This window comes from Neofelis nebulosa, chromosome 7, assembly GCF_028018385.1.
Source record: "Neofelis nebulosa isolate mNeoNeb1 chromosome 7, mNeoNeb1.pri, whole genome shotgun sequence".
Lineage (NCBI taxonomy): Eukaryota > Metazoa > Chordata > Mammalia > Carnivora > Felidae > Neofelis > Neofelis nebulosa.
Genome location: NC_080788.1, coordinates 87,018,344 through 87,039,259, shown reverse-complemented (window position 1 = coordinate 87,039,259; position 20,916 = coordinate 87,018,344). Strand labels below are relative to the sequence as shown.

At 37.1% G+C, this 20,916-nt stretch overlaps 1 protein-coding gene across 9 annotated transcripts in view; it reads left to right on the top strand.

Annotated features, from left to right (window-relative positions):
• Positions 1–20,916, top strand: part of SLC25A21 (solute carrier family 25 member 21) — a 484,023-nt gene that overhangs the window by 266,531 nt on the left and 196,576 nt on the right. For 7 of the 9 annotated variants that reach the window (XM_058738865.1, XM_058738864.1, XM_058738861.1 and 4 more), the window contains one exon: positions 3,065–3,123. The exons of the other annotated variants lie outside the window; for them this stretch is intronic. The gene's annotated coding sequence lies outside the window, so the exon portion shown is untranslated. The remainder of the gene's footprint in view (positions 1–3,064; positions 3,124–20,916) is intronic. 9 annotated transcript variants of the gene reach the window in all.

Here is a 20,916-nt window from a genome sequence, read left to right as displayed (position 1 = left end):
TCCCAAGTGTCCCTCAAGTGCCGTGCCTTTATTTCTCCCCTTTTGGATATTACATCTGTTGTCTGGATGATCCAATAGCCTCTTCCCTGGCACCCTTGCCTCAACCATCATCCCAACCCTAATCCATCCTTTCTGTTGTAGCCTGATGCCAAAAAGCAAATAAATTGATTATGTGAGTTACTCCCCCTCTTAAATCTTTTCATTGGCTTCTCATGTTCCCTGAGATAAATTTAATGTTCCCTAACTTAGCTGAAGATCCTCCAGTATCTGGCTATATCCTATGTAACTCTCCATCCCTATTTCACAGCACCCTCACTCCATGCTCCATCCTGCACTATCTAGAATGGTAACTGCTATACACATATGGCTATTTACATTTAAATTAATTAAAAGGAAACAAAAACAAAATATCATTTCTTCAGTCATAATAGCCACATTTTGTATGCTCAGTAGCCACACATGAGGCTAGTGGCTGCCATGTGGGATAGCACGGATTATAAAATGTTTCCGTAATTGCAGAAAGTTTTATTGGAGAGCCTTGTGTTGAAATCCTTTCATTTCCCAGAGCTGTGCCTTCTTCTCTCATTTATACTCTTTTTTATCCTTTGCCTGGAATGATTTCTAATTATTCTTTCCTCCCATCAATGCCTTGTGATTCCCCACCATCATTTTTTAATAGACTTTATTTTTTTAGAGTGTAAATGAGGAAAAGATACAGAGGATTCCCATATACCTTCCGCTCCTATACACACACACAACACCTCCCATTATCAACATCCCCCACCAGAGCAGTACTTTTGTTAGAATGGATGAACCTACATTGATGCATCATTATCACCTAAAGTCCATAGTTTATATTAGGGTTCACTCTTGGTGATGTACATTCTATGATTTATAACAAATGTATAATGACATGTATCTATCGTTATAGTATCATAAGGAATACTTTCACTGCCCTAAAAGTTCTCTGTGACCTACCATCATTTTTTACATATCACTCAACTTCTCTAAAATTCACTCTTCATCTGCTAACAAATCAAGTCCAAATTAGACTGCAAAGCTTTCTCGTATCTCCCTCCTCTGAAGTCCTATGAAATTACAGAGTTGAATATAAAGTAACCAGGACTTTTTAAACTGGAGAATAAATCAGAATTTATTCACAGTGTTGAATATTGAATAGTAGCTTATTTCAAGGCACTGCCTTAATCAAAATATTTTTTGGATACCCACTCTTGGAATTCTCTTCAGAAATAATTTGTCTTTTATAAAATGATTTCATTAATATGTGGTGACATTTCTTTAGGTATCAGTCTCTGTATTCACTATTCTTGTTCTATCTGATACTCAGTTCTTTCCAGAAATTGAATCTGTCTTCAAAATTACAACTTTAGGTGTTTAAAAGTTATATACAACAAGGGAATCCCATAGAATCCAAAAAAGTTTTTAAACCTTGGCAATACCTTTTTCATGTTTATAGGCAGTGAAGGTGACAGCTTTGAAAAGGATCACACTCACTCATGTTGGTTAGTTCTGATATGTTTGTTTAGAAACAAATAAACCAAAACCTATAGGCTATGGTATCATTCCTTCTCAGATGTTTACAGGTAACTTGATGATTACCTGGTACGTTGCATTGTAAAGTTGAACCTATTTTCAAATTTTAATTAACGTTTTTTTGTTTATGTATTGTACCTCAAAGTACTTGATAAAAACTCCTTGAAAGTAGACTCTTAATCATTTTTAATGTTTTCCATGGCACCTCAATTACTGCTAACAATAGTTAATAAATAATTAATACTTTGCAGTTTCCACAGCGTACCTAGAAATATGTTCCCCTATTTCCTTACACAGTCCTGTAAAGTAGGCATTTTTCCTATAATCCCCAACCTCTAGTCAAAAGAAAGTGGAGGTTGGGGCATGGAGTGTGCCATTCTGGGCCTATATGAAGTAAGCTAACAGGCAGAAACAGGAGCTATCTGATCACTTTGGGATTTATAGAGGATACAGTGGCTTTTCCTTTATCCATGCTGGTGATGCATTTTTAAGGGGCCAATGTAGGCCCTTAACAGCCATTTTCCTACTGCTGATACAGGGTACTGACCTACCAGAACCCATACCTTTCATTCACTCATCCATGCTTTGTAACCATGTTGGCCATCAACAAACAGTGCAACTTCACTGATTTTTCAGTAGTATGTGCTCAAATTTTTTTTGTTTTGATTTAAATATAAATCTTAACAGGATTCTCTCAGAGGCTGGGTTTTGGGGGTATTTTTTTCTTAGATATTTCTGGGACTTTTCAATATGTGGAATGAACATGTATTGCTCTTAAAATTAGAAAAACTGATGGGGCGCCTGGATGGCTCAGTTGGTTGGGAGCATCCAACTTCGGTTCAGGTCACGATCTTGAGGTTTGTGAGTTCGAGCCCCACGTCGGGCTCTGTGCTGACAGCTCAGAGCCTGGAGCCTGCTTTAGATTCTGTCTCTCTGTCTCTGTCTCTCTCTCTCTCTGCCCCTCCCCTACTCATACTCTGTCTCTCTCTCCTTCAAAAATAAACATTTAAGTGCTCGCTTCGGCAGCACATATACTAAAAAATAAACATTTAAACAAATTTTAAAAATAATAAAATTAGAAAAACTGAGCGCCTGCATAGCTCAGTTGGTTGAGCATCTGACTCTTGATTTCAGCTCATGGTCATGATTCCAGGGTAGTGGGATCGAACCCCGTGTCAGGCTCCATGCTGAGCATGGAGCCTGCTTCTGATTCTCTTTCTCTCTGCCCGTCTTCCCCACTCACGTGCACTGTCTCTCTTTCTAAAATAAAAAATTGAAATAAAAATAGAAAACCTTATTTTTTTACTTGAGTCATTTAGATTTTAATAGCATCTTAAAAACAAGAACAGTTAAAAATTTTTTGAGAAGTCAAATAGTGGACACTGTAGGAGTATTGTTCATTTCTCTCAAATCATAGCAGAGTGAGTATTGCATTTCACTTCTCACATGTTAACTTTTATAATCTGATTATCTACCTCTACCTCTTTATAACAAATGACTTTATTTTCAGTGTGAGAAAAGACTTGCTACTTTACGATGGAAACTCCAGGTGACTTCTATATATCCCAGGTAACTCCGCGTTTACTGTGTTCTTCTTCCACATTACTCTTTCCTAAGTCACACCCTGAACATTCCTCCCGTTTTTTTAAATTCATATATAATTTGAGACATATCCATTTCTCAGGTTTGGCGACAGTTCAGGACCAAGGGACAAGGTCACAGAGATTATAGACTGTTGAATGTGTGACAAGGCGGCTCATAAAGAATCTGGTCAGATGTCCTTCATTTGCCTGTAATTAACTACAGCTGCTTTTTATGTTGCGAGCTGATCTTTGATCTGCTTTCCCCTTCAGACCTCTGTGCACAAGGTAGTTAAAAACAAACTAGGAGGCCAATTTTAAAGACAAAAAAAAAAAGAAAAAGAAAAGAAAATCCCTTCGGGGTAATCAAGTGACAGTTGAAGCAGCCATAAGCTGTTAGCTTTATTCATTAGAGAACTTTAAACATGTCAAGAAATAGAATAATGTCCCTGCTATTAGATCAGCCTCAACAATGAAGATTACAACAGCCTTGGGACGCATGAGTGGGCAAACTTTTTGTGAAAACAAGTTTATTGAGGAGCATTGTACTATAGTGGCACAGAATCTAGCTTACACAGTTTCATAGCAAGAATATTGGTTCAATATGCATCGAGAAAGTTGGCCCTCTAGGAGTGGCAGATTTACAGTGCAACCTTGCTCTAACCCAAATGGCCCCTGCAATTAGGTTAAGAAAAACTTCCTACAGGCTCTACCGCTAGAGTGGATGGCCTCTGTTACACCACATCGCTCTTGCCGAAACATTTACAATAGTGCATGATCCAGCATAAATTTTAGTTTGGTAATGACCATGTAAATCTTGAAATCTTTCACAGGTTTATGTAATTGATATGGTCTTCTTCTGAATCAAAATTCTAATGTCAATATCAACAATCTTAAAAATAGAGCATTCGTTAGAGCAAATAATCTTGGTCTAGAGTTTAAGAACTGTATCGAAAGAGGGTCAATTCTAATCATATCTAAGTGGATTCCCTGGTATCATTTTTTTCTTCTTTATCGTAATCTGTAGCAGCCTACTCATTATTTGGGGGCTCTTAATAACATGAAAGAATATTTGATTTAAAAGGGAGAACATCCAGAACTTCCCAAACCTTAAATTTTCACCATGCATTTTCAATTTTCAAAGTGGCTCTTCCTCCTAGTAAGTTCCAGAGAAAAGTCAGCCTTATGATATCTCTTGTCACCTACAAAAATTAAGAGAAACAGACACCTTCCTATATTTCATATTTTTCTTATTCTTAAAAGTGACATTTTTGCTCAGGTCAAAATTAGGAGGCTCTTTCAGTTGCTGATTCATGTCAAGTTCTTCCAAATGATATGTTAGCAATCCATTTATTCCTTTATACCTAATTGATTTGTAAAAGCTTAAATTATGAGTGAGGGTCATGACTTCCCATTGGATAAACTTATGGCTTTTCCCCAATCACATCACTTACCTCTTTCTTGAATCTTGTAATCATATTGTGTGCCTTGCCCTTCAATATTCCTGTTAGAGGATGTTCTTTCAACGAATAAGAATTTGCTAATCTGAAGAGCAGTATGTGTGGAGAATATACTTTGTCCTTTAATACCTGAATGTTTATTCTAAATATTCCATGTTTGAGGTTTGAAAGAACTTTCTAAGAAGAAAAATAAGGGGAGGTGACACCTTATTTTATATATTTTCAAAACAGAATGATTATACTCAGTTACATATCTATAGGCTAGAGACACTTATGTGGCAAACAAGGGAAGCAGGAGGGCCAGATTCAACAATGGGATACAGGGGGCACATGTCCCTGTACTCAGCTCTGGCTAGTTGTTGTCTTGCAGAAAGGTGACTCAGGGATGCCAGATATTTCAGTTTTTCAGGTAACCTGAAATCTGATTTTTTTTTATGTGAAAACTCCTGATTTCTAAATGTTGACAACCAACTCATTCTTGAAAGAACACTGTGTGAACTGAACAAAACACATCTGTAGACTATTTTCTGGAGGTAGTGCCTCAATCTTCTTTTCAATGCTTACTGCTTGGACAAGCTATGACATGGTTTTCAAAAAGTAGATAGAAGATTTTGAGTTCCTTGTGGATGATACTGTGTAATCAGAAGTGTGCACACAAACTGATAAAAAGAAATAATGGCATCAAGGTTAGGAATAGCAAATGCTTATATAGGGATGACTTATAGTCTTTCACACTCTAATGGATCCTCAGAACACGCAGTAAGGCCAATAGGACCATTATTTTTATTCCCATCTTATAGAGGAGGAAATTGAAGCTCGATGAGTCCTTATTTCAAGGACACAGAATCTTTAGAGAAATTGTTGAAGGTCATGGATTTCTCTTGTCATAAAAATGAACACTAAAAAAAGAAAAATTTAGCATGTAATTTCTAGGAATTCGTGGACACCTTCCTCTTTCCAAAGTTCAACCACAGGTTAAGAACCTCTGGAATAAGTGATCTGTGAAACTTGATACCGAGCTCAAACAGAGATTTTCAGAGGTGTGTGTGTGTGTGTGTGTGTGTGTGTGTATGTGTGTGTGTGTGTGTGTGTGTGTGTTTCTACTACATGCTTCCCTCCTTAGAGAAAGGCACAGTTGAGACAGCAGCCAATAGAGTAGAGCCTTCCCAGGCTGAAAAACCATCTGCAATTCCATCCCTGCCCCCCCATCCCCACTAGAATGACTAGATTCTGAGATGAGGCTGGAACTGGGGAGGATGCCATCAGTAGTACAGCCGGAACCTTCACCATCATGGTCTCTAGAACACTTCTCAGGGTTATCTGAGAAGTTTCAGAGTTACAAATAGTGATAGCAGCAAGAAAAGTAGCCACTGTTTATCCCATGATTATACTATGTCAGACACTGTGCTGAGTGCTGAAGTCAGTACAGTTTGTGCCTCCATCACACAGATAAGGAAATTGCTAAACCAAGATTGATTATCATTCAGACTCTGCATCCAACACTGTTAACCACTCTAATTCTGCCTTTCCTTCTGGAGTGAGCATATGGAGGAGATGGACGTGCAGGGGAGGATCCTTTATTCCGTAATTATTCTTAAGATACATGATAGTATGAAAATTCCTGAAAGGTCCATTGATTTTCCTTCTAAGACACAATGTTGTTGGTTTTTTTTTTTTTTTTTCAGGTAGTATGGCTTTTTAAAAAAATACTGGGCATTTAAGAAGGTAAAGGAAAACCCAATTGTACCCAGTTTAGTGGAAATTTCATATGTATCAGTCGTTGCTAAACCCCTGTTATGCTGCCTAAATCAGTGATAATCTGTGTATCTTCCATGTCTTTTAAAGGCCAGACAGACCAAATTTATCTACAACCCAACTAAGTGTGCAGTATTTCCAAATACTTCAGGAAATAATACATTGCGGATTTGATTTCTTCACTTTTCGCACATGGTGTTATATGTGTCATGTAAAATGTGATACTTGCCAAATTAAAATGAGCATATGCCAAACACGAACAGCTTACACAAGATACAGAGTGTAAAACTTTTTATTTATGTGGAAAACCCCAGTAATCAAGAGTATATCCCCTTAACAGAAGTGCATAACTTGTAATGAGTTATGCAAACTGGTTGTTAAATGAATAATCTTGGAGTTCATGGAATTTGAAGAATTTTTTTAAATGTTTATTTATTTATGAGAGAGAGAGAGAGAGGAGGAGCACAGAGAGAGGAAGAGAGAATCCCAGGCAGGCCTCATGCTGTCAGCGCAGAGCCTAACGTAGGGCTTGATCTCACCAACCTGTGATATCATGACCTGAGCCAAAATCCAGTCAGTCGCTTAACCGACTGAGCCACCCAGGCACCCTCAAAGAATGTTTTTTAGGCACACAGTGTACGGAAGGCTAATTTGCTATATGGATGATACTTGAAATAGAAATGTAAGCTTCAAGTGAACATCCAAAATGGAGAACTTGAATTTTTAAAATATTTCAATGTTATTTAAGTGACAAGAAATATAAATAGTAAAATAAATTTTCTTGGGAGTTATTTCTACTTAAAATTTTTTGTTTAGGTTTAAAAGCAGGATTTTATATTAGAAATCCAGTCTAAGCACAGCAAACTGTCATTTGTTAAATACAGTTCCCCACCAGCTGGTATTTTATGGTTTCTTAAAGCCAGGCAAGATTCTGAAAGAACATAATTGCTTTGTCTTAGAATTAAATGTATTTTATAAAATTCTATTTACTTTAATTTTTTTTAACCTTTATTTATTTTTGAGACAGAAAGAGACAGAGCATGAACGGGGCAGGGGCAGAGAGAGAGGGAGACACAGAATCAGAAGCAGGCTCCAGGCTCTGAGCCATCAGCCCAGAGCCCGACGCGGGGCTGGAACTCACGGACCACGAGATCGTGACCTGAGCTGAAGTCGGACGCTTAACCGACTGAGCCACCCAGGCGCCCCTCTATTTACTTTAAAGTACACAATTCATGCATTGTGTTTATGTTTATGAAATTAGCTTTCACTGTCCATCTCATCCGCTAACCTTTTCTGGTAATAGTTTACCATAATTCAGGTTCCCTCAAAATATATCATTTTATTGCCTTTATCCCCTAATGGTTGAATTACTGATCCTATGTAATTATACCACTACTTTGAAAGTTTGTCAGCTTTCACTTCATGATTTTTTTGTTTAACTTCTGCTGCTACTCCTCTGGATCATGTAAAAGATTATCCTACTCTCAGGGCACCTGGGTGGCTCAGTCAGTTAAGTGTCTGACTTTGGCTAAAGTCATGATCTCACAGTTCGTGGGTTCAAGCCCCACGTCGGGTTCTGTACTGACAGCTCACAGCCTGGAGCCTGCTTCAGATTCTGTGTCTCCCTTTCTCTCTGCCCCTCCCCTGCTTGTGCTCTGTCTCTCAAAAATAAATAAACGTTAAAAAAAATTTAAAGATTGTCTAGATTTTTTTTCTAGGGGAAAAAGTGTGGGATGTATCTTAAGCTTATCACGGATTTATTTCTAAATCTTGCAAATTAACATCTTTCCTTTCCTGTCATTGTTTCCTCTTATCCCTCCTTTCTGCCCTACTGGTCCATGCCTCCTAAGTTCTCCTTTGGATTTTCATCTCATGACCTAATGCCTCACGGTTTTTTCCCCCCCATGAGGCAGCGTTTGCACACAGCTGTTCTGTAATGTATAGCATATATTGGCTTGAGAATGGAAATTTCACTTCTGTAAAGTGGTTTGGGATATACTTTTGTGCAAGATGCTATGCCAAACTGAACTGTGGATTGTAACATGCAGCCAGTTACCTCTGTTTGCCCCTCCAGGAAGCAGTGTACAGTTTTAATAACCATGATGCCCTATTACAATGGCTTCCAGAGTTATTATGTAAACCTTTCAAGCACGGATTATGTCTTCCCTATTTCTCCACACCTTCCCTGATACAATAAATGTTTTATAAATGACAAGTTTAGGTGAGCCAAGGCCTTATCCACAAGTTAACATAACATCTCATGCAGTATATGTATATTTAAAACTTGAGCCATTTCATTTCCTTTCCAAGTTTGCTGATCTCACAGGAATATAGAATAACCAAACTATAAACTAAGAGCTCCTAGTAGGAAAGTGTTTTTTGAGATGAAGTGCAATTAATTAGTCCCAGTACCACTGTCATTGGATGGTTAGCAGTATGGAAAGGGAGTCAGTTAATTAGGATTAAAATTTAATTATTTGGAGAAGGAAGCAACACGAGTATTGTTTAAATATTTCAAACCCAGTCTTATCTGTCAAATTACAAAGAAAAAGATGTTACAAAAAGATTTAAAACTCTGAAATTCTGTTTTCCATAACCCTTCATCCAGAGGTAAACATGTGACTAAAGCCTGACCAATCGGATGTCCACAACCTCTTGCCCACAGTGATTGGACTAGGGATTCACAGGTGACCACTGTGAAGCCAATAAAAGCCCTGCCAGGAATTTTTCTGTTATTGGAGAAGTGTCTACTTGCCTCTTGCATCTTAAAGATTACTGGGTAGGAACAGGGGGATCTCCCAGGCAGATACCTCTCTGTGTTAGGAAATCTCTGTAGCAAGAGTGAATAAAGACAAGCAGAGACAAGCAGATGAGAGAAAGGGAGATAAAGTCTTGGAGCCAAGTATCCCTGCCATTTCCGTCATTTCAATTATAAGCCAACAAATTCCGCTTTTGTATTTAAACTGATTTGTGTTGAATTTTGTCTCAAACAACCAAAGGAGCCTTGACAAATTAGTTTTGTTGGAATTGAGTACCTGCACGAATAAGATAAGCATTGTTTCTCTCACACAAATTCCTCCAGCTTTTCACTGGTAAGGTAAAACAGAAAACATGGAATAGGTGTTCATTCTAGAAAACACTATTAGCACCATCAAAACACCAAAAGATCCTTTCAGGGGTATCTTTCAAGCCGTGTGAAACAAATAATGAATAAATTAAACTCTGCAATGGAAAAAACGGTATTGTTTCATTTTCTAGACAATGGCATTTTAGACTCTTTGCTCATTTTGATAATTGTATTATGGTCCAACTTGAGCCATATTTTCCACATCAAGTTTAAATCTCTTTTTCTTGATTCAGTTTTCAGTTTTGGAGCAACTGGTGCTCCAAAACCCATTACAAAGCAAGAGAAGCCTTAGGCATAGCTTAGTGAACCCCGTAAACTTCATAGCCCTGGTCTTGATGGCACGCTTCATGATGCCACTCTTCTTTTTCTTTTTTCACTTTTCTTTTTTTTTTCTTTCACAAATTCTCTATTTTATTTTATTTTTATTTTATCTTTTAAATATTTACTTTTGAGAGAGATAGAGAGTGGGGGAGGGGCAGAGAGAGAAAGGGACAGAGGATCCTAACTGGGCTCTGCCCTGCCAGCAGAGAGCCCAATGTGGGGCTCAAACCCATGAACCACGAGATCACGACCTGAGCCGAAGTCAGATGCTCAACTGACTGAGCTACCCAGGCACCCCTGTCACTCTTCTTTTTGAGAAAAAGCAGAATTCTCTTTCCTCGTTGGTGGTAGGTTGAATTTAATTCAGAAAAGTTACCATTTGTGAATTCATAATATAGTTGACAACTGTGTGATTACATTACCTGATTTGGCATTTGCATGTGTTAGGCCTAAACTAACTGATAAAGCCTAACTGCTGTATCAAAGAGACCTAACAATACAGTGTCTTAAAGAACGAAAAGTATATTTCTCTTTCATGTAAAGTCCTGATGGCAATAGCTTAGTTTAGTATCAAATCTCTGCTCCCCATAATTACTCTGGGACACAGGTCCCTTCCAGTGGTTACTCCACCACCCTCTAGGGCCCTGTCTTGTCACCTATCTATAACGTATAACTTGAGTCACTACCGCACTGAAGCTCCAGTTAGTGGGAAGGGGAAATTAGTTCTTAAATTAGGTGGATTCATAGTCTTAGGCTCTATGATTCTCACCTTACATGGGTGAGAACTTACTCATGTGGTCACACACAAGAGGTGCTAGAAAATGCCGTCTTTCTGAGGTATCATGGCCATGGATGAAAGACAGAATGGATTTTGGAGGAGCTCCAGTATTGTTCCCAGGCTTATAAGTGCCATTTTAGTTTCTGCCATTGTTCCAGATGTCTCCTGTAATACTTTTGTGTATAAGATGGAAATGAAGAAATTGATCCTTATAGATAAATCAAAGTCTTACATGAAGAAATTAGAGTTATAATATAAACATTGCTCTTCCCTTTTTATTTATTCAAAAATTGCCTGAATTGGTACAGCCACTGTGGAGAAAAGTATGGAGGTGCTTCAAAAAAGTAAAAATACAAAATACTACATGATCCAATAATTCCACGATTGAGTATCTAAAGAAAACAAAAACACTAATTTGAAAAGATATAGGCACCCCTATGTTTACTGCAGCATTATTTACAATAGCCAAGGTATAGAAGCTACTTATGTCCATCAAGAGATGAAGGGATAAGGAAGATGTATACACACAGACACACACACACACACACACACACACACACACACACACACACTGGAATATTACACCACCATAAAAAGGATGAGATTGTATCATTTGAGGCAACATGGATGGACCTGGAGGATATTATGCTAATAAGTGAAATAAGTTAGACCAAGAGAGATAAATATGATATGATTTCACTTATATGTGAAATCTTAAAAAAAATGAACAAACAAACAAAAAACAGAATCCAACCTATAAATACAGAGAACAAGCTAATGGTTGTTAGAGGGGAGGGGGATGGGAGGTTGGGCAAAATGAGTGAAGGGGAGTGGGAGATACAGGCTTCTGGTGATGGAATGAATAAGTCATGGGAAGAAAAGGCACATCATAGGGAATTTAGTCAGTGATATTCTAATAGTGTTGTATGGGGACAGATGGTAATTACACTTGTGGTGAACACAGCATAATGTATAAATTGTTGAATCACTGTGTTGTACACCTGAAACTAATGTAACATACATGTAAGCTATACTTAAAAAAAATTATCTGGTAGCTAAATCTAGTCTTTGAGTGAATGTCAAAGCCATGCCTTTCCTATGAGGTCAACAGAGTCTAAAGTATGAAAAATAGTTAATATTAATTTAGTTTTTTATGGATGGACAGGGCCCTTCACAATATTATATTTATTCATCTATGTTTTCAGACTTTGTAGGCACCTTGTAGAATTCCAGGGTAGATTGTTATATTATTATTTATTTATTATCTAGATAATGTTTCTATGAGTAGTAACACATTCAGTGCTATTATAACTAAATGTTTGTGATAATGAAATCTATCTGCCTTTGTGTTTATGTACTATCTTATACTTTAGTACCCAAATACTGTTTCTTGTTGGTATTTAATTTACATGAAGTATAATCAGTTTCATTTTTGCAAGTTTTTCATGTGGACATGAATATTAGTTTAATATATATTTAGTAGAAATCTTGTGTGATTAAACTGTGTGAACGCCACATAGCAGTGAGAGGAGTCTCTAAAACTAAGTCAACCTTCTTTTTTTTCCCCCCACAAGCCAAACCTTGATAAAGAATGTGGTATATGGAATTTACTTAAAGTGTAGGTACAGTAAGCTGACTCAGTAAGCTGGAGTTCATGGGAGCATGGCATAAAGTCTGATATTAAATACGTGTTTAAAAATAAGAGTTTCTGTAGCTATGGTACTACTAGGTCATTCAGCAATTATACAATTAAGAACAAACACCTAAAGGCAAGTTTTTAAGGCAGTGTGATTTATTAAATGCAGGAAACTTGGCTATATATTAATTAAAGCAATGGTGGCAAGTATTTTAAGTCACAAGTCTTTTACTCCATCAAGATGAATAATAGATTGCAAGAAATAATACCAATTAGAACAAGAAGAAAAGCATTGTAACTTCATCCTGCTCTTTCTTTGATGGCCATTGTTGTTTGTGACTTATAGATAAGAAAGAACTAGCCTCTTGTGAACTAAAATTCTGAATTCTTCTCTTAGCAAGATGTTATGGATTTGCCTGAGGACTTCTTCCTATTTCTAGACGTCTGTCTGATGACTAAGGGCAAAGCTGGCATTGTAGCCACCTTTATTCTCCTCTTTTTAAAGTGCTCATATCCTTGGAAAAGAGCAGAGAAAGGAAGCTGTTTTCTGAGAGATGGAAGCCTTGCTCTCATTACTAAATCTGTGTGTGTGAAGCCTAGAAACATCTGCATGACAGTGTGGCAGATCATACCGACATGATGCCACTGAACGTAAAGTTGGGAAGGGAGGCATGCCGTCTTGCTTGGAAAAGCCAGCTTCACTACGTGACTGGGGGGTAAGCAGGGAAGGACTGGGTTCTGTTCCTGACTCTTGGGACAAATGGAGAGCTCCTTCTTTCTAGGTAATTCAAAAAAAAGGAGAAACAAAAACCAATATTATAAGTGAGAAAGAAGTCCTGAGGCAGAGCAGAATATTTTTGTCTTTCTAGTTGTTTGAGAAGCAGTAAGAAAACAGAGTCACCAGAATGGGGCGAGTGTTCTGTAGAATGGAACTCGACAGGCTGCCCTTCCCCTAAGCCACAGAGTCCTAACCCCTTTCAGCTGCCCTTCTGCATTTCCATACACTTCCAATGTTGAAATCCTGGTCAGCTTGAACTTTTTTTTTACTTTAGATAAACAAAATACAGGCAAACTTCCTCTGAATACACACACACACACACACACACACACACACACGTGTGTGTGTGTATGCATTTATATATATGTATCTGTATGCATTTATTATACATATATATAGATATATCATATATATAATAAAACAAGTGATACCTCTATTTCTCTCTCTTTTATTCACATTTCCTTCTCCTTAAAGACACTTCTGAAAGTATTTTCCTGTCTGCCAACTTAATCCACAGCTTATTTCCCCCTGGTGTTTCTCTTTGCATTACCAATCGTGTTAAGGACCACCTAGAGCAATTAGCTTTCCATAAAAGATCAACGTATCTGAAAATTGATCCACTAACCCAAATGCACTTGGAGCTTGCTTGAAGTCTAATATAGAGTTAAGTATAACGAAAAGGAAAAGGATAATTTCCTTTGAGTTAAAATACAAAACAATAATTTTTAAAGATGTTACATTGAGCTGAAATGGAGTTTAAAAAGTTATTATAAGAACTTTGTTTATAAGTGAGATTTTCATTAGTTTCATAATTCTTCATAATCTTTCTTTGCATACAAAGGGTGATTTAAAAAAACTCACTTGTTTTTAAACTCTGCCTCAACTTTTCTTCATCCTTTGTATATGCTGAATCTACTATGATTTCTGGATCATAATATGTACATATACTATACCTCTAAAATATATTTTTCTAAATTCTTAACTCAGATAATAAACTCTATATGAACAAGGGATATGCACTAAGAAAAGTGTTGTACTTCATTTAGATATGTGCTAACAGCCTTGCTTGTGTTAGTTTCTCTAGAAAGATACATGCTAACAGTAAACTTCAAAATATTCACTTCAAGATTTTTCAAGAAAGGCTGTGGCTTGCCCAAAAGCATAACTTTTAACAGCATCTTTCAAACCTGCCAAATCACATTGCCTATTTGTCCAATTCAGTGTGCATAATATTAATTTACTGTGCCACAAAGGTAGTATGCCTTAACTGTTATTAGGGGAAAGCATAATATATTTGATTTCCCTTTATGAGTCTCACATTGCTTATAATTCAGTAGGGCTACCACATTTTCTGGGCAGGCTATCAAATAGGATGTTGTAATGATTTGCTTGACTAGTAGAGTAGATGAAAAAATATCAGTTCTGTCTGTAGCTGTTCTATTTTTGAATTTCAAATTTGCACAGTTTGAAACCATTTATTCCTCTGTGGTTCTTTTTAAAAAAATAAAAAGACTCATTTATATTTTCAAGAGTTAAACACATTATACAAAATCATTTAGGGTAATGGTTAAAACAGGGTTAGAAATTGAGAGAACAAAAGAGAAGTCTTAGATTTAAGTTGAAAATGCTAAGGAAGGGACTGTAGAACAATGCAAAGAGTTTTGGTTTGATAAAAGGAAAACAGATTTTGCTTATAACTGACATCTTGGGGATTTGACTGCCTCAATTCTTTGTCTGCATTGCTATTCCTTTGTAGTTCACAGAGATGTTGAAATGTTTTCTGCTTCATAAAATGTTACTTGCCAAAATTATCTTTGGAATAATCCAGTTCTACTTAGGGATAGGTGTGGACTCGGAACCTACCAGCAGACTCCCTGTTTAAAGCATTATCATTGATTCCTTGAATGACTGACTGAGTTCTCATTCTGTACACTAAATTCTTAAAACTTTATCTTCTATATATCACTAAAAAGGAATCTTATCATTGTAGATTTTATATAATGGGATTTCTTTTTTCAGCAAATATTTACTGAGCAACTTCTAGGTGTCAGGCATGTTTTAGGTACTTAGTGCATATCAGTGGACAATACAGATAAAGATCTCTGCCCTGGTGAAGCTTATATTCTACTGGGGGAGACAGATATAAAACAATAAATATAATAAGTAATTAATGTACTCTGTTAGAAATTGATACAGCCTATGGAAAAAGAAACAGACCAGCATGAAGAGTTTTATTAGTGCTGGGGTAAGGAGGGGCAGGCTTCTCTGTTAGAGTGGTCAGGGTTACTCATTGACCACGTGAAGGTAGTTGGCCAAGTAGAGACTGGGGGAAGAGCATTCCAGGCAGAGGGAATGGAAAGTGCAAAGACCGAAAGCTGAAGTAGTCCTTGCAAGTTTGGGAAATAGTGAAGAGGTCAGTGTAGCCTAGTGGAAAAAGTGAGGGAGAGAGTAGAAAGAAAATTGGTGAGAGAAGGAATGCAGGCCAGGATTGCATATGGCTTTTCTCTGGGAGACATGGGGAACCATTGCTAACCAGAGGAATGGCATGAAATAACTTCCACTTTAAAAGGATCATTCAGACTGCTGGGTGAAAACAGATGGAAGGGGTCAAAGGTGGATGGAGGGAGACCTGTTAATGAGGTGTTGCAGTTAATCAGCTGAGAAATGATGATCATGACTTGGACCAGAGTAGGCGCAGTAGAGGAAGTGAGAGAAGGTAGAAGTCTGGATATATTTTGAAGTAGAGCCAATGGGATTTCCTGATAGGTTGGAATAGGATTTTGAGAGAAAGAGGAGTCCACAGTGAGTCTGAGGTTGAGCAGATTGGTTTTGCTTTGTGTTTTGTTTTGTTTTGTTTTGTTTTGTTTTGTTTTGTTTTGTTTTAGTAGGGGTGGGAAGGAAGAGGGTCCAGAGTCTAGTTTTAGGCATGTGAATTTTAAGAGGTCTGTTAGATATTGAAGCACAGATGCCAAATAGGCAATCAGATACTTAAGTCTAGATTTGAAAGAGAAGTCTAGACTCAAAATGTAAATTGACAAGTTGTTAGCACATAGATGGTGATTAAAACCATGGGTTGGAGTGAGATCGCCAAGGGAGTGAGTGTAGATAGAGAACTTCTTGAATGATTTTCATGTATTTGATGCTGTTTACTCAGTGGACCAATAAAGGCAATACTCCCTCTTCGGAAAGAACTGTGGTTTGTATTTGACTACGCATTTTCACAAGTCCAGGAGATGCCCTTCACATAGACTATAATATCTGGAGCTGAATACTACAATGGCTGGTAGGGGGTAGGGGAGAAGTATAAAAAGACCGTTAAATATTTCTGTACATTGCTAGGCATAGTTTGGTATGATAAATGCTATTCTTGATATATGTAATAGAATTGTAATGTAACGTAATTGATAATGTTAAATATTTTATAACTGGTATATATAATGGAATCATAGAGAAAGATAACAGTGACTTGACTTGGTGATAAGATGGCGGAGTAAATTTAGAATACTCTGTTCTCTGATGTTTCTTAGAACAGATTAATGTATAAAAACATTGTTTATAGTTAAAATTAAGACCTTTAACTGAAAGATTACTCAACACTGCCTTTAGTAATCTCTGTTTGGATCTACTTTCAGGGACCCAGTTTGTCTTCCACATTCTCCCATCCCGTTGCTAAAAAGGTTACTGAAGCCCATTGCAACACTGTTCATGAGTAAGAGCAGAGGTGGGCCAGGAAGGAAAGCACAGGGATGCATTCTAGGTCTCTGTACTTTTGGATTCCATTAGGAGTCAGTAGGGGTCAAATATGTCCTGTGGTCATCAGTCCATCAATGTAGCAGGACACTTTCCAATGTCTCTTTTCTGTGGCCCAGGATGTAAAGGGATAGGGGAAAAAAAGATCTTTTGCTTTATGTTGTAAGCATTTAAATCTCTAGAATGAAAAAGAACAATCCCATCCTTTCTGGAAAGTGATGCCTTCTATGTGATTTTTCTACTTCCAGCTCTCAGGAAAAAGGCTATCATTGAGATGAGGTATCTGTTGGTGGTCGTGGGCAAGTAGGTGAGAACTGTAGACACTGCCTGCTGGAAATAGATACATTGATAAATATATATATATATGTGTGTGTGTATATATATATACACACATATATATATACACACACACATATATATATGTGTGTATATATATATACACACATATATATACACACACACATATATATATGTGTGTATATATATATACACACATATATATACACACACACATATATATATGTGTGTATATATATATACACACATATATATACACACACACATATATATATGTGTGTATATATATATATACACACATATATATACACACACACATATATATATGTATATATATATATATATATATACATATATATATATGTAATTTTTTAAGTGTCTCTACCTTACAGAAATCAGATTTGTGACCAAGGACAAGTAATTTCAAATATAAAGCACACTCAAACTACAGAAGAATTACAATTTTACTTTAAACTTGTTAAATATGTGTCTGTATTTTCTGTCATTTGTTTTATAAGAACCATGATATAGTTCCTTGAAGACAGTTGTCAATTTGGGATAAAAGTAAAGGTTTATGCAAGACTAGAATTGATACAGAAATTAAATAGCAATATTTTGCATTGTAAATAGCAGCACTAAATCCCTGGGCCTGAAACAGTTTTATGCAGATTGCTATTCTCTCTCAATGTCTTCCCTCTACCTGGAAAGCCCTTCTCAATGTGTCGTACCTGTGCCCACCTTTGAAATCCTTCAGCCTTTTAGGCACCCTTGATGGTGCTTCAGGCTTTGTCCCTAGCACCTAACACAGCACCTAGCATGTACACAGCCCTCAAGAATTATTTGTCAATCAATTAGGTGCTGATTGGTTGCCTTCTTTACATAGCTGAACATCTGAGCATGTGATGAACAATATTGCAATTTTGTATTCAAGTACTTAATGTACTTTATTTCATATAATTTTTACCAACATTTCTTGTCCTTACTTGCTTATTTGTATAATACTCAAACTAATGACATAAATGTAGAATAAATAGCTGTCAGTTCAGTTTATCTTGAGAATTACCTGAGATAATGGCAGAGGCAGTAACCCTAATCAGCTTTAATTTATTTATTCAACAAATTTTTATAGAGCTTGCTGAGTGCCAGCCATTATGCAAACTGATGGGATGCAAAGGTGAATAAGGCAGGTGGAGTCTCTGTCCCCCTGGAGCTTTTAGGCAAAAAAACACAGTTGCAGTGCCATGTAATAACACAAGTTCAAGGTACTGTGGGAGCACAACAAAGGGCACGCATATCAGTTAGATTCAGATTCAGGTACAATGGCAGAAAACCCAAATAGCAGTAGTTTAAAAGAAATGGACGCTTCTCTCCAACATGGATGCCGGGAGGTAGATAGATCAGATCTCCATGATTTAGAGACTGCCTCTGTCCTGTTGCTGTGTTGTGTGCCCAAAGTCACCTCATTGTCCAAGATACCTGCTCCAACCCTAGGTTCACATTCCATCAGTAGGAAGGAGGAAAAGGGAGGAAAGGAACAGCCTCCCTATTTTTAGAAGTCTTCTCAGAAGCTCAAGTATTCAAGTGCGCAAACCACTTTCACTTATACCCCATTGGCCAGAACTTGCTCACATGGTAATGCCTACCAGCAAGAGAGGCTGGAAAATGCAATATTTATTCTGGGCAGCCAGGAAGAAGAAGGAGGGGATGAATATTAGGGGACAACTAACAGTCTTTGCCCGAGGATTTCTGGTAAGATGGTTGCCCAAATTGAGATCTGAAGGGAAGTAGGATTCTTGGAAGAAGTCTGTGTGTGTGTGTGTGTGTGTGTGTGTGTGTGTGTGTGTGTGTGTGTCTTTACAGGACATTTCAGAGAAAAAGGAAAGGCCCAGAGAATTGAACACTGAGAAGAAACTGTTCTTTTACCAATCATGATTAAATCACTGTATGATAGTGTCTGTACTCTTCTTAGGAAAAGATGTGGGCTCAGGTTAAATCTGACGAAGAGGATGGGGTACATGTTCAGTACAGTTTTGTGGTTAAATAGGCCAAGAGTCCTATTCAGAAAAAAAAATGGAGGCTGGGAGACGGTTTACGACAAGGTCATGTTAGTCCTTTTCCAGCAATACTGGCTCAGGTGAAATCATGTATGTAAGCCAGTTGAAAGAAGGGAGCAGTTAGGGGAAACCCCAAGGTAAGGTTCAGGGGCTAGCCCATACCTTTCTGTGCTCATGACTGGGTCACATTACCAGTTTCATTTGAATCATACAGAAATGGTCATGGTCACTGAAGTGGCATGGATCTGTAAGAACAATGAAAACATTTACAATATGATAAATTCACAATATCAACCTGCTTTGGGATTTCTTAATTTTCATAAATTCTGGCCTTATAAAATTAGTCTTTTATCTAATTTAAATAAATCTAATAGCAATTCTTGCTAGCTTGTTACTGTGATAAATAAGCAATTGCCTCAAAAATAACAAACGAAATATCTTGAACTTCCTTATATATAGCATGTTATTTGGAAAATTTACTTTTTAAACATGTTTTTATACATTTTTTACTGTACTTCGGTTAAGTTTTGATTATGTTTTTTATCCACAAAATGAATAAAAGATGCAGATAGTCCAATACATTTAAAACTAAACCTATCTTGAAGATATTTTATCTCTAAAGTGTCTATTTTTCTGGTTTGAAGATCAAGCACATAATTTAATTTGAAAAACAACCAGAAAGAGTTATAAGGAAAGCTCTGGTCTAAATCTATAATTATGTAGGTTCTCACTTCTTTTTCATATTCCTTCTCAAATATCATGAAGTTATAACCTTTTTTTTCCAAGGAAATTGGTCCCATGGTTGATAGTTAGCAATACCATTTTTGTATTATGCATTGGTAGAGGAGATTGAACCTTTTTATTTTGTGTTCATCTGTGGCTGGTGAGTTTAATAAATGCTAAGTTGTGAGAGCAAAACTTCTAGGTCTCATTTGTTTTCAGACTCGTGTGTCTTGAGTTGGCAATTTCAAAGTCATCTTCTTGCCTATGTTAAACTGAGTTTTATGAGAAAAGAGAAATCATTAAATCTGTGTCCTCTAACCCATTATTTAGATAATGACTTCATCCTAGATAATAGAATTGCCAAATAGTACACAGTACAGTTCAGTTTCCAGGGGTCACATCTAGGCCTATGACAACATGATTCATCTTGTTCTACTTTTATGGTTATTTCCATCAATAATTATCAGAATCTCACAGCCCCTAGCTACCCAGTAGAGGACAACAACCCAACAACCAGCCATTCTCACCCTGAGTCAATCTGGATTTAATTCTGAACTCTGATTGAAAACCAAAACTTCCATATCATTGCCAACATATCTGTCCTTTCTGCTTATGATGCATTTTGCTGCTCACTTGAATCCTTCAAGATTACTTGTTTTGATTAAAGATGACAATGAATGAACAACCAAGAGATTCTGGACAAATTACATTTGATAATTTAAGTCCTACTTTCCTATTGGCCAAGTTACAGTTTAGTAGGTAGCTGTATAGATGGGCATTACAGGTACATGAGACATTGGGCCTTCTATGTTCTGATGAGAGATGATGCTTTTACTGGTAACCAAAGGGTAGCAGTTGGAGCCTCAGTGCTCATGTTTGTATGTGAATGTGTGATTGGGAACAGTGGGAGGATTAGTAGACATATTATTAGATTGTTGGGAGAGCATGTTAACAGAGGCTAATATCTCACTTCTTAAAATCTCTCAATATGGGCCACCTGGGTGGCTCAGTCAGTTGAGCATCTGACTCTTGATCTCAGCTGAGGTCTTGATCTCAGGGTCGTGAGTTCAAGCGCTGTGTTGGGCTCCACTCTGGACATGAAG